The following is a 15,341-nucleotide window of genomic DNA, read 5'->3' on the forward strand; positions in this document are numbered from 1 at the left end:
AGCACTGTAACAAGTATAGCCATTTTCTGGTTCAGACTGCTATCAAAGAAGTAATTAGGTCTGTAAAAACAGTTCAGAGAACTCAAAAAAAAAAAAAAAAAAAAAAAAAAGGAAAGGAAAAAGAAAGAGAAAAAAGAAAAGAAAGTAAGAAAGAAATGCATATAAGAAAGAGACACTGAAATGACCAAAAATTGAAAACATTTCAAAGCAAAATTGTTAATGAGCTGCTTGAGCTATATGGACATTATAGGTGCAATTAACTAGAAGCCAATAAAAATAATCAATGACAGAGTGCAGCCCTCTAGTACCAAGTGCTTTTACAAAGAGATGTCTGTGAAAGCAGCAAGTGATTAAAAAAGCCACCTTCATCTATGGGGGTGCGTGCTATTTTACATGAGTAGAAACTAAAATGATTTTCGTGGACTATTTCTGAAGTTCAGCCTGTGGCAAACGGTGAAGAGCCGTACGTGGGAATAGACAAGTTTCTGCTCTTAGCCCTGTGCCCCCACCCCCTTTCTCCCTGGAATGTTGGAGGCAGCCATGATCTAATCAAAGGAAGGTAGGAGTTTAGATCTCAAAATGCAGATGTCACATTTCAGTGCAAACTGCTCCTACATTAACACTTTATCAGTATGGCAGGATGAATCTTTTCTCTCCTGGGGGTGGTGGTGGTGCGTGCAGGGAGGGTGCCTCACTGAGAAGATTGCCCTCGCTAGGTTGGCCAGGAAAAGATTTTTAGTGTTTCAGTGCATCCCCGGGAGGGTCCCAGTCGTCCCCGGGGGAGCACAAGGAGTTGTGAAAAGTAACGCACAACTGGCCACCGGAATAATTCATTCCCTCCACCTTCTCTTTAGCACCTCCCACTCCTCCCCTCTTTATAGCCGTCCTTTCTCTCTGAAATCTCAGGTTACTTGACTGGGAGTTCTCAGACCTCCAGTTTCAGTCCTGCCCTCAGCCTCCAGTCGGTGAGAGACACCCAGCCCCAGCAATTGGATTGGGCAGCCCGTCTTGACACACCACCGTGCTGAGTGCTTGAGGACGTGTTTCACCAGATGGTTGGGGTTAGTGTGTGTCATCACATTCGAGTGGGGATTAGGAGCAGGGAGCTGTGTGGTCTTCTCCAAGTGAGAGTTGCGGGCAAGAGAGCTACTTTGCCTTTGGAAGCAGAGGAGGAATTCATTTGCTGCAGCCACAAGAAAGGCAGTTTTTTCAGGTAAAGTAAAAGACATTGAATGCTTCTCTCCCTCTCTCCCTCCCTCCCTCCCTCCGTCCCTCCCTCTCTCTCTCTCTCTCTCCCTCTCTCTCTGAACATAGTTTTGAATGGAATGCTAGCACAGCACACTTGTCAAAGCCAGTTGTTGCTCTCCTATCAATGCTGCTATTGTACGGTGGACAGATAACAGTGAGGAGCTGGGTGCTTGGCTGTCTTTATAGAGCGAACACTCCCCATGCCTTGCTCTTGAAGGTGTAGCTGAGAAAACGCCTTCTGGAGCGGCATTCGTACTCTCTAATGCCCTCCTTACCTACCCGAAGCGGGAGCTACGGATTGTTCATAAAGGACGCATCAGGCCGAGAGAGCATTTATTTTAGCTTTCAGAATTAAAATTCACTTTCGAACTGTTGCATTTTACGCCTCACTTTATAAAGCCCCCCATAAGAGTCTATTACTGAGTTGCCGGCAGAGGTGGAAATGCTTCCTTGCCCGATTTTTAAAACATGCATTATGTCTGATTTATGACGGACCCAAGTGTTTTTAACACAATTTGGCGACTGAAAACTCCTTGAGAGAAGAGGCTGCCCTCTGAGCAGCTGATAGATCGGCTTTAAAACAGAAATGCTCAGAGTTGGAAGAAAAGCAGAAAAGGAGGAAGTAGGAAAATGCTCTTTAAACGGAGTTTATCCCTCTTGCAGCTGCAGGGAAGCAGATGGAGGGAATTCATTTGCAGATCTGTTTGTGAAAGTTTTACAAGTCATTGAAAACTAAAGTAGCATCTCTGTGATGGATCATTAAAGTCACGACATTTATAGGTTTCAAACAGGCTATCTGAAGTGTTAATTAAATGGAAATAGATTTTCTGGCTGGGTTATAAACAAACATTGGAAAAAAAAAAGGCTTTAATTATAAATTAGTCACTGGAAATGAATGGTCATCCGGTGCCGGAGCAACAGAAAATGAGTTGCCATCATCTATGTGAGTAGCTATTAACGGGACCAATCTGCCAAAAGCACCCACCAAAATTAAATTGAGCCGAATGAAACAATGGGGTTTATACACTACGTTTAATGTGTGGCATAAAAAAGGCCTTTCAAACTGACGCCTTATTTTTACAGGGATCAAAAAATAAAATTTTCATTTTTAAAATTTTTGGCCGAGCTAGGGGAGTCAATGAGTTACTTCTTCTGCACTCTAACAGACTTGCCCTCCTACATTCATGTTCGTATACCTGTGGTGCTCAAGAGTTCTTGTGTCTACCGGACTCTCACATTTGCTAGAGAAACCCAACACTGTCCTTACCCTCTGCAGGTGAGAAATCTGATGAATAATACTGTATATAAGCTATTCTGAAATGGGAGCGGTTTAATAGGCTGAACAGCAGGATTTATGGCTAGTGCTTTGTGATTTTTGTACTCATTCAACTGCCTAAAGATGCTTGTAAAATTATGTTTCAGGTTGCATTATACATTTTTTTTTTGCAGCCAGTTATATTATTTCATCTTCTTTTTTAAAAGTTCTGATTAAAACAACACTTCAGCATGGTGTGTAGTTGTTATTCACAGTGTTCTCTGGTCTCAAAGCCTTCAGTGCGAAATTATCCTCATAAATAAGCAGGCAGCTATGACGACTGAGTATTATCCGGTTCCCAATATTACATAACCCAAATAGGACTAAGTTCATAAGCTGAAGTCTTCTGGAATTCCAGTCATTCCACTTTGGCTTTACAATGGAACCGGGGCTTAAAAAAATAAAGACAGAAAGGCAAACTGATATCTGGGGTTGTGTTAGGATTAGGAGCACTACACGCACGGCGTGTAGCAGGTATCGTGCTGACCACCAATGCCATTTTTCACTCTCACAGAAGTATTTCAGAAGAAAGTAAAGTTTCTGCTCACAGGATGGAGATGGGTGTGATGGCATCTAACAAAGGCAAGTTTCATTTAGCCATGGAGCCCCACAAGCATATGTCGCTAATGTCGCAGACTGACCACCAGGCTGCCTGCCCAGGACTTTGACAATATGGAAGAAACCCACCCCCCCCAAAAGCCCATTGCATGCAGGATTAGGCGGGATGGAAGCAAAAAAGGGAATGTTGAGAAATAATAAATTCACACCTTGAGAAGGCAAAGTGGTGTGTCCATCCCCCCAACAAGGCTAAAGTACGATGAAGTTATTTAGCACAGCTAAGAGGCTCTGCTTAGAAGACAGTGCCCACGGGGCAATCCCAGTTGCTTGTCAAAATCTAAATCTACGGTTCCAGATGGTAAACATTCAGAGACATATTTATGGTGACTTCTACATACCTCCGTTTGACATTTGGTTTCTTCCTGACAGCACTTGCGCTGGTAACACACATGAAGTTCCCATCAGTATTGCAACAGCTGTAAAAGTGTTTGAGCACCAAGGCTGTCCCTCCTGGTGAAGGGGAACAGAATCGGGAGGGGGGGGCCCGGGGGGGTGCAGATCTCCACTGGCACTATTGATGCATCCTGCTATCTAGGCACGCAGTCAGGTGATGAATCTCAGAGGCGAAAAGCCATCTGAAAGCTTGATTCAGTAAGTTGCAAAATCCATTTTTATGGTCGAGTGGAAAACTAACATACATCAATCCAAATATTCACTGAGCTCATGCTAAGTTGTGAGTGGGAACCTTCATCAAAGAACTAAAAGGGCTCCTCTCTGTTCACTTCTAAGGAAATTTATGTGACTGCGGGCAGATTGTTGTGGTCATTTCCACTGTAATAGTTACTAGTAGAGACAAGTGTCAAGAGTGACACTTTGCATTTCCTTTCCTAATTATATATCCATATGGGAATGCATAGGGGCTTGCTTCCTTTGTATTTTAGACTTAAAATGGTTTACACATTACGAATCTATAAAGCAAGTTTTGTGACACTGAGTATTAAGCTTTTCCACCCATTGCCATGTGGTTGAGGCCAACCAGTGGGTCAGGTCAGGACATCTGGTTCTTTTTTCCCTGTACAATATTTTTGTGTAGAGAGTGTGGAGTATGTTTAAGGGGATTAAAATGTTTAAGGTGCTGACTCTAAATAGATTATTATTTTTATCACCATTATTGACTTTGAGGGAAAAGAAGCCCATGTATGAAATTAATTCTATGGTCATATGGTAAATTTACCTTTACTTTAGGTTAGATCCCTGGCAGGGGGAGGCGTTTGAAAGAAAATATTTTTGGAAAAAGTTTGTCCTGAAATGTGTTTCCTATTTAAAATATTTTCAATTCTATCTCAATATGCTAGGAAGGAGGGGAATTAGCCTGTTGGGTTTTTTTTTTCTCTCTAACAGCCCCCTCACCCCCGTAGCTAATCTGTCGTCAAATTCTGTGAGTCCTTCCTTTAAAACATCTCCCACATCTGGCCCACAGCCACCGCTCCAGTACAATGATTGCATCACACACATGGATCATTACAACAGCCTCTTATCTGGTCCGCCTGCCTCCATTTCCCTCTTCCATCCACCGGTCCAGACTGAGCTTCCTAAAACTCTGCTTCCATCAAAGCATTTCTGAGCTGAGAACTACTACATGGACCCTCATTACTCACAGAATGAAGTTCACATGACATGCTGGCCATCTGTTCCTTGGTCCCAACTTTCTGACAGCATCTTCCACCAAATCCTTACAGAAGTACAAGCCAAACCTCCTTTTCCCTGCAGCCCAAGTGGCCAGTTCAACTCACCCCCCAGCCCCCAACACCAACCCCATCCCCACCCCCCATCCCTGCTTCCTGGTCTCTTCTCTTACCGCAACCTCTCTACTTTTCTAGCTTGTCTGCAAAATGAGGGTCTGCCCTCACGGGCACTGTTCCTTCGGGTTCTATGTTTGTGAGACTGTGTAGAACACACATCATCTCTCTAACTTCATCCTTCAAAAATGTCAGCTTAAGTCCCATCCCTTCCAAGAAGCCTCCACTGACTACCACATCTCCCAGGGATGTTTTCCTTCCCTTGAAACTGACCATTCGTTATGTATGGGTTGCACTTAGCACGACCGCCTTGATTTTATCTTGTTTTCTATTTTGCCATTTTTCCCTTGACTCCTCAGGTAGGGGGAGGTCTCCTAAGACAGGGACTGGCTTGATCTACTTGTACTTCCCACGGAAGACACTAATAGTTGTGTTGACTAGTTCACAGGGACATTCAAACATCCAAGGCACTTTTCTCTCTGGTTACCCCACTTTAGAGCTGTTTGCCAGCTCTAAGAGTCTTCTCCCCCCGTGAGAGAGAAGAAAAACAAAATGATGACACTTGAGTGGTTGTATTTTGGGGTAGCTTAGAACAAATTCCACCTAAACAGAATGCGAAATTATTGCCCCAAATGAAGTTTGAGTATTACAATGACAAATCTCCATCTATTTCAGCTTTCTGTAACTATGGTAGAAATTACATCTATTAGCTGCCCCTCATGGTATAAAATTTCAACTACGATTTTGAAAGCGGGAGAGTACAGTCTTCAGTTCAGGTGGACTTGTGTTCTAATCTAGGGACAACCACTCAGTAGCTGAGTGGCCTTGGACGGTGACTTGCCTTTCAGCCCCCTCCTCTGTAAAACAGAGTCAGAAGTACTTACCTTGAGGATGTTGTGGAGAAAACACACAAAGCACTGGCTTGGCGCATGTGCAATAAATGGGACAGAAAGGAGGTTGATAGGTGCGTACATAGATATAGATCCAGGATGCGTGAATGTGTTCATCTCAGTTATGTTAGTCATTGATTTTATGTATTTACGGTGTGTCTGTAGGTAGCCTTTTCTGCCACCAAAAGCAGGGGGGGAAGGGGAAGAAAGATCAAGAGAGTAAGACTCTCACCAAAAGCAGGGGCGGGGAGGGGTGGGGAGAGATGGAGAGGGCAAGGAGAGGGAGACAGAGGGAGGGCAGAGGAAGTAGGAGAGGGAGACGGAGGGGTGGCTGCTTTTGGCATGGAGCAACTGAGTTAATGGATCTGTGGGGACAATGGTGACAGTTGAATACACTTTGCAGGGAGGAGCAGAGTCCTGGGTCCTGCATTAAAGGATAATAAAGAGCAGGCACTGGGCTGCAGCACTGGGGGAACAAAGGGTCCGAGCGGTGGACCCCAGCAGGGAGTGGAATTCACCAAAGGGTCATGTGCTCCTCTTCCTTCCTTCTGGCCCACTATTTAGAAAGAAATAATAACTTGGCAAAACATTGTAGGAGTCAGGTCAAGCTTCCAGAAGTAATTGGTAAAGCGAGATACCATTTAGACAAAACCAGGGGCTTGGACCTTTGCTGTCCTTCACCTCCAAAGCAAATTTAACAAAATGCTGGAAGCAATCAGCCTGAGCTCGGTTCTCTTCCCAAACTGCACCCACCATCAAACATCGAGCCTACTCTCTGTGTCCTTTCCCCAGAAGGGCAGCTCACTGAGAAATTATCTAACAAAGCACTGAATGCCACCTCCCAAACATATCTGTGGACACTGGTCATTCAATTTCAGTTTTCAGGATCTTGGGATACATCAAAGGATATTCTTTCCAAGCCTGATCATCTGGTGTGCACCTGCCCCAGGCCAGGGAGAGGAAAGAAACTCCTCTAGCATAAAGGGCAAGGAGGCCTTTCTGGAGATCCCTCCCTATCCCCGGCAAACACGTGCATAGAACTTTCATTAACAGTTATGTTGCTTGACTTCGTCTCGGCTGCTTCAGTTAAACTAGCTCCCTCTGCCCCCAAAGTATATGATCTTTGTACTACTGCACGACAATGTGTTAAACCTTGTTAATTTAAAAAAAAATGGAGGTCTCTACTTCACCTTCAAAGGTAGGACTTTTTCTTATACTCTGATTTTCTTTATAACCACAGAGCTACAAATCTGTGAGACATATTTCTTCATGTTTTAAAATGTGAATCCCAGGGACTGGGACATGTCACCACTTAACTGTAGTGGGTGAGACTGATGTTAAATTGCTAGGCTGAAGAAATGAACAGACACACTGTGCTTCTGGGTAAAAAAAAAAAAAAAAAGAAAAGAAAAGAAAAAAGAAAATTCATTGTAGGACGTAAAGTGTCCCAAAATTAATCTCCACATTTTGTGTGATACTAATCAAATTTTCACACAAGGTTAGATGGCTAGTGGTAGGAACAGAGTTCAGGAACCGGCAAGAGCCCGGATGACTGCTTAAAGTAAAATAAGGATTCTAACGTCCATCTGGGTAGTAAACACATGAGCAAGCCTCGACATTTTTGTAAGAGAAGAGTACCATTAGTCAGATGGGGACTTGTTTTCTCACGTATCCGAGTACGTTATAAAACTACCATCATTGACTTTTCTGTTCGTGAGCTCCTGGCTCTGACATAGATTTTTACCTACCTTCACATATTTTTGCTTCTGTTGTGTTCTCCTCAGTTTTAATCTATTTGTTGTCATTGGCATTGCCCAGATCTTTAGTTCAGCTACAGATTGCTGTTTCTAGATACTAGTTCTGTTGCTACAATGAACTGAAACCCTGACTAGTTTTTTATGACTTGTGTTACAGTTCTCCCCATCTGTGAATAAGGCTAATACTCTATGAACTTTTTCACTTCATAAAAAACCCAAGTTTGTCTCAAGAACTCAAGAAAATCCCTCTGAATCCATTCCCTTGATGAAAGAAGCCCGAAACATACCAGCCTAAGAGCTGTCCCAGTTTTCTGAGCAATATACTAGAACACTCCTAATAAACAAAATAGAAATCTGAATTACAGAGAGTTTTGTCTATTGTCCAATTTTGTGGTTTGTTGTTGTAGCTCACGTATGTTGTTATAACACCTGCTATAGTAATTTAAAATAAAACTGCAAGTTAGACTCTTCTAAGATATCAGCTATACCAGAGTCATGGTGAGAAAAGATTAACTGCATGCCAAGTGTGCATTTATTAAATTAATTTAGGAGTGTGCACCTGTGGATATTATCTTCAAACTCATATCACTAATATGGCTTAGCACCAAAATCACCTCTCTATAATATAACATGTCCTCTGAATAGACTTCCTGCCAGTTTAAAGCTTCCCCCTTAACCTTCACCTGCCAATAATCAATCTTCCCCTGAATAGAAGTTCTGAGTAAACAGATGTGCTTGGCATTGCATCCAGATATTCTTGAAACTTCAGCTTTTTAACTTTCATGTATAAGAAGTGCATCCCAGCAAAGAGGCCCCTGCAAATCATGTGATCCTTTTTTCCTCTTGAAAGCTTCATGCTGCTAAGAGAAAGAAGTGTTCTGAATATAGCAGATGAATAAAAGCGTAGGTGATGTAATATTTGTTATTTGAGACACCTAAAGTCTCCACATGTGTTATCACCATCTTTTTCGTATATAATATCTATACTTAGTAAAAGAGATTTGGGGGATATACTCAATGTCAAACAGCTTAAACTACTTTTTAGCCATTGAGTTGATGCCTTAAGGAACGGCCACAATGTGCCTTCTAAATAGAATCTAAATAGAGCCAAAAGGAACAGGCTTAAGAAATCTCCATCGATTTGTTAATTTGTCTATTCTGTATGTATTTGAGAGCTTCCTGTGCATTTCTGTCCCAATGCGGAGAGGAATGCAAAATAATAAAGGACACCATCCTTGCCCTAAAGGAATATCTAATTTAGCTGTGAGGGGAGACATGCACACAAGCAATTGTTTAATAGTAATGCAAAGAATGTGGTGATTAAATAACCCTTGTTAAGGTCTAATAAAATAAAAAGGACATCAACAGAGCCCCCTATTGGAGGAATGGGAACCTTAGCTGGGCAAGACTTTGCTCCAGATCATAAGCAGATGAATCAGAGCAGTGAATCTTCTCTATCCTTTACAAACTGTGTGGGGCCTATTGACCCTCTCTTTCATTCAGTTTCCTTTTCTATAAAATGGAAATATGGTTACCACAAAGGGTTGTTATAAAGGTTAAGTGAGATAATGAAAGTAAGATGCTTAACACAGGGATTAGACCACAGTAAGCGTTCCCAGGGCTGTATCTTTCCAAGATGGTGGAAAGCTCCTCTTCAGCAAGGACTTGGACTTAAGCCAGGTATGTCATTTTCAAATCAAGACACAGCATTTTGAATCAGAGCATTTGTATAGATGCGCTTTGGGAATACAATGAAGGAGGGCACTAGACAAAGAGGAGAAGGAAGAAGGGAAGGGAGAGAGGGAGAAAAGAGGAGTGATAGAGGGAAAGAAGAGAGAAGAAGAGTAGAGTGTGGTCCTCTGATGCCTCTACTCTCTGTCTTCTGTATTAAGCATGTCACGTCAGAGCTACATTAAGCTAGATTCTAGATGTGTCACGACATCTCAAGTATACAAGTTGAACTTTATAGTTAAAATGTACCTTAGGAAGTTTAAGCAATAGGCTTTTCAAGAAAGGAGGAAGTGAGAAAGAGAAAGAGAGAAGAGAGACAACAAGACAATTGGAACAAGACAAAGACCAAAGGTCAAAACAAAAAAAAAAATGTTGCCCAGTCCCAGTGATGATGTTGAGAATGAAGAAAGGATGGGTAGTAGGAAACATTATGAAGAGATAAAATAACAGCATCAACGACTTGGTGATTGGTCAAATAGAGGACAAGTGACAAAGGTGACACTGATGTATCAAAGCCAGGGAACAGGGGAATGGTGACACCACATAAGAAAATGGGGGTGCTGGAAGTAGAATTTCCATTTTGCAGCACTCTAAATTTCCAAAGTAACAATGGTCGTTGTGGAATAAATGTTTCTCTGTTATCTGTAAACTGATAACTATGCCTGGGATAACTTTATAATACTTTATAATTTAAACATGAAATCGAATTTCCTGATCATCAGTGATACATAAGATGGAATGCACAACTGTGATTTTTCTTAATAACATATTCCTCCTTGGATCAAAAGGATCTTCTCTCAGGTTAAGAAAACGGTTGGCCAAATAACAAGTCTAGTGTTCTTAAACTCTGGGGACGTAATAAATTTTCAAGTCAGAATAACAAACTACCTCTACAGAATACCTATAATTCTCTTCTTCCAACTAAGAAAATGCTGATGGAGAGAGACATATAATTAAAAGGGAATCTAGAGGCAAGAAGAAATGAAATATTTGAGTTGCTTCTGTCCATAAACCTTTAAATTCTACCATAGAAGAGTTGGACAACCTTTTCACAGAATGTATGAATGACTTATTTTACAAATGGTATAGACACTCCCTTCTTCATTCACCGTAAAGACAAATCATTCTTAATTTTAAGGTTTGGGATAGGTTTCCCCATCCCCTGCTTTTCTTTCTATCCCCTCTTCCTTTGCCCTTTTATTTTATTTGTTTCAGCCACATAAGTCGTAATAAGACCCTCTTCAAAATAGTAAGAGTTTTAGTCACTTCTTTGTACTAAATCAGGGCATAGTTTCCAGGATTAGGTGTAATTTTATTAGAAATAGAAAACTGTATTTTCCATTTCAAACTCTGGCACTAGATGTTGGGGGGCAGCATGATTGAAAGAATACACTACTTGAGTCAGCAAGATTTAGAATTAAAATGTAGTCTTATTACTAGAAATAAGTGGGAATAGCATTGACCTGTGGAGACGTGACAGCATTTCGGTTCCTCAAAAGAGACTTGGGTGCTATTCAAGTTTTTAATGAAGACTTTGGCCTGTTTTATTTTACTCAACTGAGTTTTCTGAACCATGTTCCCTGGTTCCTATGGGAGAAATGCCAGCCTAAGTAACAGCACCTGTAATCCATTTCTCATTCACGGTTGCCATGCATGATGGTCTAATTGGTATGAGCCAGTTTATATTTGAAAGCTATTAATGGCTAATGATTTAATTGGTACTTCATGAGACATCCCGTTTAATGAACCAAGGGGAAAAGATATAATACACAAGCGCCACAGTTAGATCAATAAACGTCATCTGCCGCAAGCACAAAAGTTGGGCTTAGCTGCCAAGCTTAATACCAGGTCAGATCTCTTCATCTGGTACCCCCTTAGGTCAATGGGCTAGTGTGCTTGCTTGGAGATTGGGGTATGGAACATGAGCTGCTATTCCTAAACTTAATTTCAGACCACCTAAATCCTGACTTCAACTCAGGATTCTACTCCTACATGTTCAACTTCCAGACCTGCCTCAGAGAGACAAAGACATATTGAATAGAGAGGTGTGGTCCTCATGTAAAAAAAAAAAAAAAAAAAAAAAAAAAAAAAAAAAAAAAAAAAAAAAGATTAAGTGGAGAGGAAGCCAGGAAAATGTCAATGTAGTCAAAATATATTCTGTCAGAGTCACTTTTTTAACACAAAAATTAAGACAAAAAGCAGAGAGAAATACCCTGTATTGTGCTTCACGTATAGCAATTGTTATTTTCAATAGCCATTTCGTTTCTCACTGTTGATCTACCATTCTGATCAACCGCGACGGTAGTCTCAGAAGTGGAATTGGAGGTGTTCCTACAATTGTTTTTTCCGTTGTTATAACCCCTGTGGAAGCTTAGAATATACCACTCGGCTGCCTCATTGGTTCAGGTCAATCATATTTCATGCTGAGCAAGTAATGAATTCAAATGTTGCTAGCAATGAAATAAAATTTGCTGAATAATGGCAGTAGTATTATAGTTAGGGAAAAGAGGCAGGGTGGTTCAGTGGAAAAAAACATTGGACGTCTGGGTTCTAGAGCTTGGCTACCACTAGCCATGTGATGTTGAGCACATCAGTTAGCCTTTAGGGAGCACGCTGCCCACCACCTCTTTGCCTTTATTTTGCCCTCCCCTCACCCCACCTAGATTACATTATTCTCGGCTACTGGCAAACTCTGCTCTTCCTTAAAACAGGCCTGAATAAATAAAACAGACTCCTTGAAATTAGAAGGCGTGGTGGGGGAAAAGGGGAAGGACTTTAATTCAATTCTGCATCACCTTATGCTTCTACATCGAGCTCTGTTCTTTGTCTCTTCCTTATTCCTACTCAACTTACATACCACTGTTAAACCGACCTCCCTTTCGCGCGGTTCACCATGTCAGCTCTTACCCTAAAACTGCCATCTCTCAACCTTCTACAGCGCCCAGTCTAAATAAAACATCAGCATCCGAGGACCTGCATAATCTTTCCCACTAGAACCACCCCACTTTCCACATACGCTTTCTGCTCTTCATGAAGCCGGTGCAGCAGCTAATTTACATCACTTACTTCCACTCCTAAGCATTTGCTCCTACTGTTTTCCAGGCTGACAGCGTCCTCTCATCATGCTTCTGAATTTCCAGATTTCACCCATCCTTGAAGAAAAATCAACCCCCTTCCCTCCATGGAACTTCCTTTCCCTAACTATTCCAGTGATAGACCTATTACTTCTCATAGGTGCTCTGTCACCACTTAAAATCTTGTCATGTAATATTAGCTCTTAATTAGGTACAATTTTGCATTTATTGTTACTCTTCATAGATTTTTTAAGGACAATTGGGATAGAAAATTGCATTTTGGTTACTGAGAAATTTTAGCAAACTAATCAGCAACAAATCCACAGCTCCGCCAGGTAATTCTCTATCTTAGGTGCTGGTTCTCTGGCTTAAATGTTTTTCCATCTTCTGCCCACATCACTTTCCAGGGCTGCGTTTGAGCCAGCTGGATTCCATCCAGAAACAGATTCAAATAGACAATAGGCCAACTCGAATTCCCATCTTCCTTGATTAGTTGTGAAATTGTATAGCTGGGTGACACTCACATGCCAGCCACTCAGGATTCTATGTTATCAATTAAATTCTGTTGAGAGCTGAACTGAGGAGTTTGTGACAATTCTGTTTTTAAGGACCTGTAAAATTATGGCTAGACAAGCATTTCAGAGATAGTGACAGATATGTAGACTTGTGCCACCTGAATGAATATATCCACTATCTGCTGCATAGCATAAATTAAAATGCCCTATAAACTCCATAGTAAATCATACTGCTTCCCTCTCTCTCTCTCTCTCTCTCTCTCTCTCTCTAACTTTACAGTAGGATTTGATTGTAAAAATTCTTTGGCTAAGGAGTTTTCTCAGTTGTAGGACAATTAGCCAGTCAGATGACAGGCTTTAACTTACGCAAAAGAAAAAGGAAATTAACACACATTCTGTCAAACCTACCAGATCTTTGTTCTTGTAGTTTTAAAAAATAATTTAGAATCAGGGATAGATTTTCCAGGAAAGATATATAAAACACTATAGAAACCCAGAAGGTTAGAGGTATACCTTAGAGGTCATCTAAGTAAAATCCCTCATTTTACATCTGAGGAAACTGAGGCCTGGTGGGTATTCAGAGACCCGCCTAAAGTCACAAATGTCATTCTTACCAGAGAAACTTCTACAAGCTAGGCTTCATCAAGAAGTGCATGTCAGGGGGCGCCTGGGTGGCTTAGTCGGTTAAGCGGCCGACTTCGGCTCAGGTCATGATCTCGCGGTCCGTGGGTTCGAGCCCCACGTCGGGCTCTGTGCTGACAGCTCGGAGCCTGGAGCCTGTTTCAGATTCTGTGTCTCCCTCTCTGACCCTCCCCCGTTCATGCTCTGTCTCTCTCTGTCTCAAAAATAAATAAACGTTAAAAAATTAAAAAAAAAAAAAAGAAGTGCATGTCAGTGAAATTCTACCAGGACCAAAGGGAGTTCATAGGTCTATTGTACATTAGGATCTAACAAAAATGTGAAGGTATGAGCCCAGTTTTGTTTGTGACCATGGACCCTCTTGCTGAATGCTATGATGAATAATCAGGTACTGTCGAGAATTCTTGGGACTGGAACAAATACCAGAAAAAGCATTTATTGGATATATTCCTTGCAGAAAATCCATTCTAACAAAAATACCCAAGCACTGTTGCTACGGATGATCTGAACATTATCTAGTGTTAGTATAGAGAACTTTCTTTGTAGAGGCATGTTCTAACCTACACTAAAAGGATCCTACCCAAATGATGATGACAGTAGTAATCATTATCCCTTCAAAACATCGTTTCTTAAGCTAAATCATCGGAATTTGAAATATTTGGGTATGCAAATATTTCTGCACCCCATAAAGCTGAATCTGAGAGAAGACAAGCCCGAGTCTAAAGCGTTAGTAAGTGGAGTAATCGGTGTTAGAACTCGTGTCTTCTAACTCCTTTTTCACTGCTCTGTGCTTCAAGCGATTCAAGAAACATCACATTTTCTCAATATTGGGGAAAACTGTAGCATTAGAACAGTTGAGCTTTTCCTCAGAAACGTCACCTCATTGAGAAATAAACATTTGAAATTCTTACTCAGGTACTGCAATTTTCCCAAGAGAAGCCTAAAAGCAATATTCTTCATAGCTTAATAAATTACACAAGTGTATATACCATTATATATCTGTATAATTTATGTTGAAAACTGACTTATTTATAAAGGAAGTAAAATCAATCATTATTGGATTATAAATGTATTGCTTAGTCATTAACTTACATTTTTTGTGTTGTATTATAAAGAATAACAATTTAATAATTCAAAATAAAAGATGAATTTAGAATGCTTAAGTGTGGCTTTGACTTTTTGAAAAATAGTTTTGTTCCTAAAACGTGTTCTAGATTTCCTTTTTTTGTTGTTGTTTTAAGTATCTAAAGGAAGCCATTATGATTTTTAGGGCAATGAAAGAAATATGCGACCGGAAAAGCAGTATTTTTATAAATATTTTCAAGTTATTGGTCGTATTTCACTCCACTGGAGAATGTGATTGCAAATCTGGTTGGAATTATAAAGAAATTGAACTTACCAGTGTTACAACTTCTGATGAAAGGAAGAATTCTGCAGAGAATGCAAAGATAATGTGGCAGAATAATTACCTGTTTGTCACATAGCTAAACCGTATTATTACAGCAAATGCCGAAAAGGGATTCTATGAAAGATTATTTCTTTGGTTCATGCGAACACTTAGTTTCATACTATTTTCGACTAAGCCTATACATTGAACTCTTCTGTAAAACATGCTTTCCTTTTTCCTATTTGTATTTCAGCTGTTGTCTATAATGAAAATAAAGCAGCTCATGTTCACTACTTAAAGGGAGGACCAGAAGAAATAAAGCTGAGCTCTTATTAAACCCTTAGAGCTCTATGGTCCTGCCATTGAGCAGCAAATGCCCTTGAGTTTCTGTGACCTTTTCTCAAACATGCTCATAATCTCTACCAAAA

General features: G+C 40.7%; 1 protein-coding gene across 1 annotated transcript in view; it reads left to right on the top strand.

Annotated features, from left to right (window-relative positions):
* Positions 1–681: 681 nt before the first annotated feature.
* The window catches only part of SULF1 (sulfatase 1), a 177,906-nt gene continuing 163,246 nt past the window's right edge, over positions 682–15,341 (top strand). The window contains exon 1 of the mRNA XM_042923558.1: positions 682–1,213. The gene's annotated coding sequence lies outside the window, so the exon portion shown is untranslated. The remainder of the gene's footprint in view (positions 1,214–15,341) is intronic.

Source organism: Panthera leo, chromosome F2, assembly GCF_018350215.1.
Source record: "Panthera leo isolate Ple1 chromosome F2, P.leo_Ple1_pat1.1, whole genome shotgun sequence".
Classification (NCBI taxonomy): domain Eukaryota; kingdom Metazoa; phylum Chordata; class Mammalia; order Carnivora; family Felidae; genus Panthera; species Panthera leo.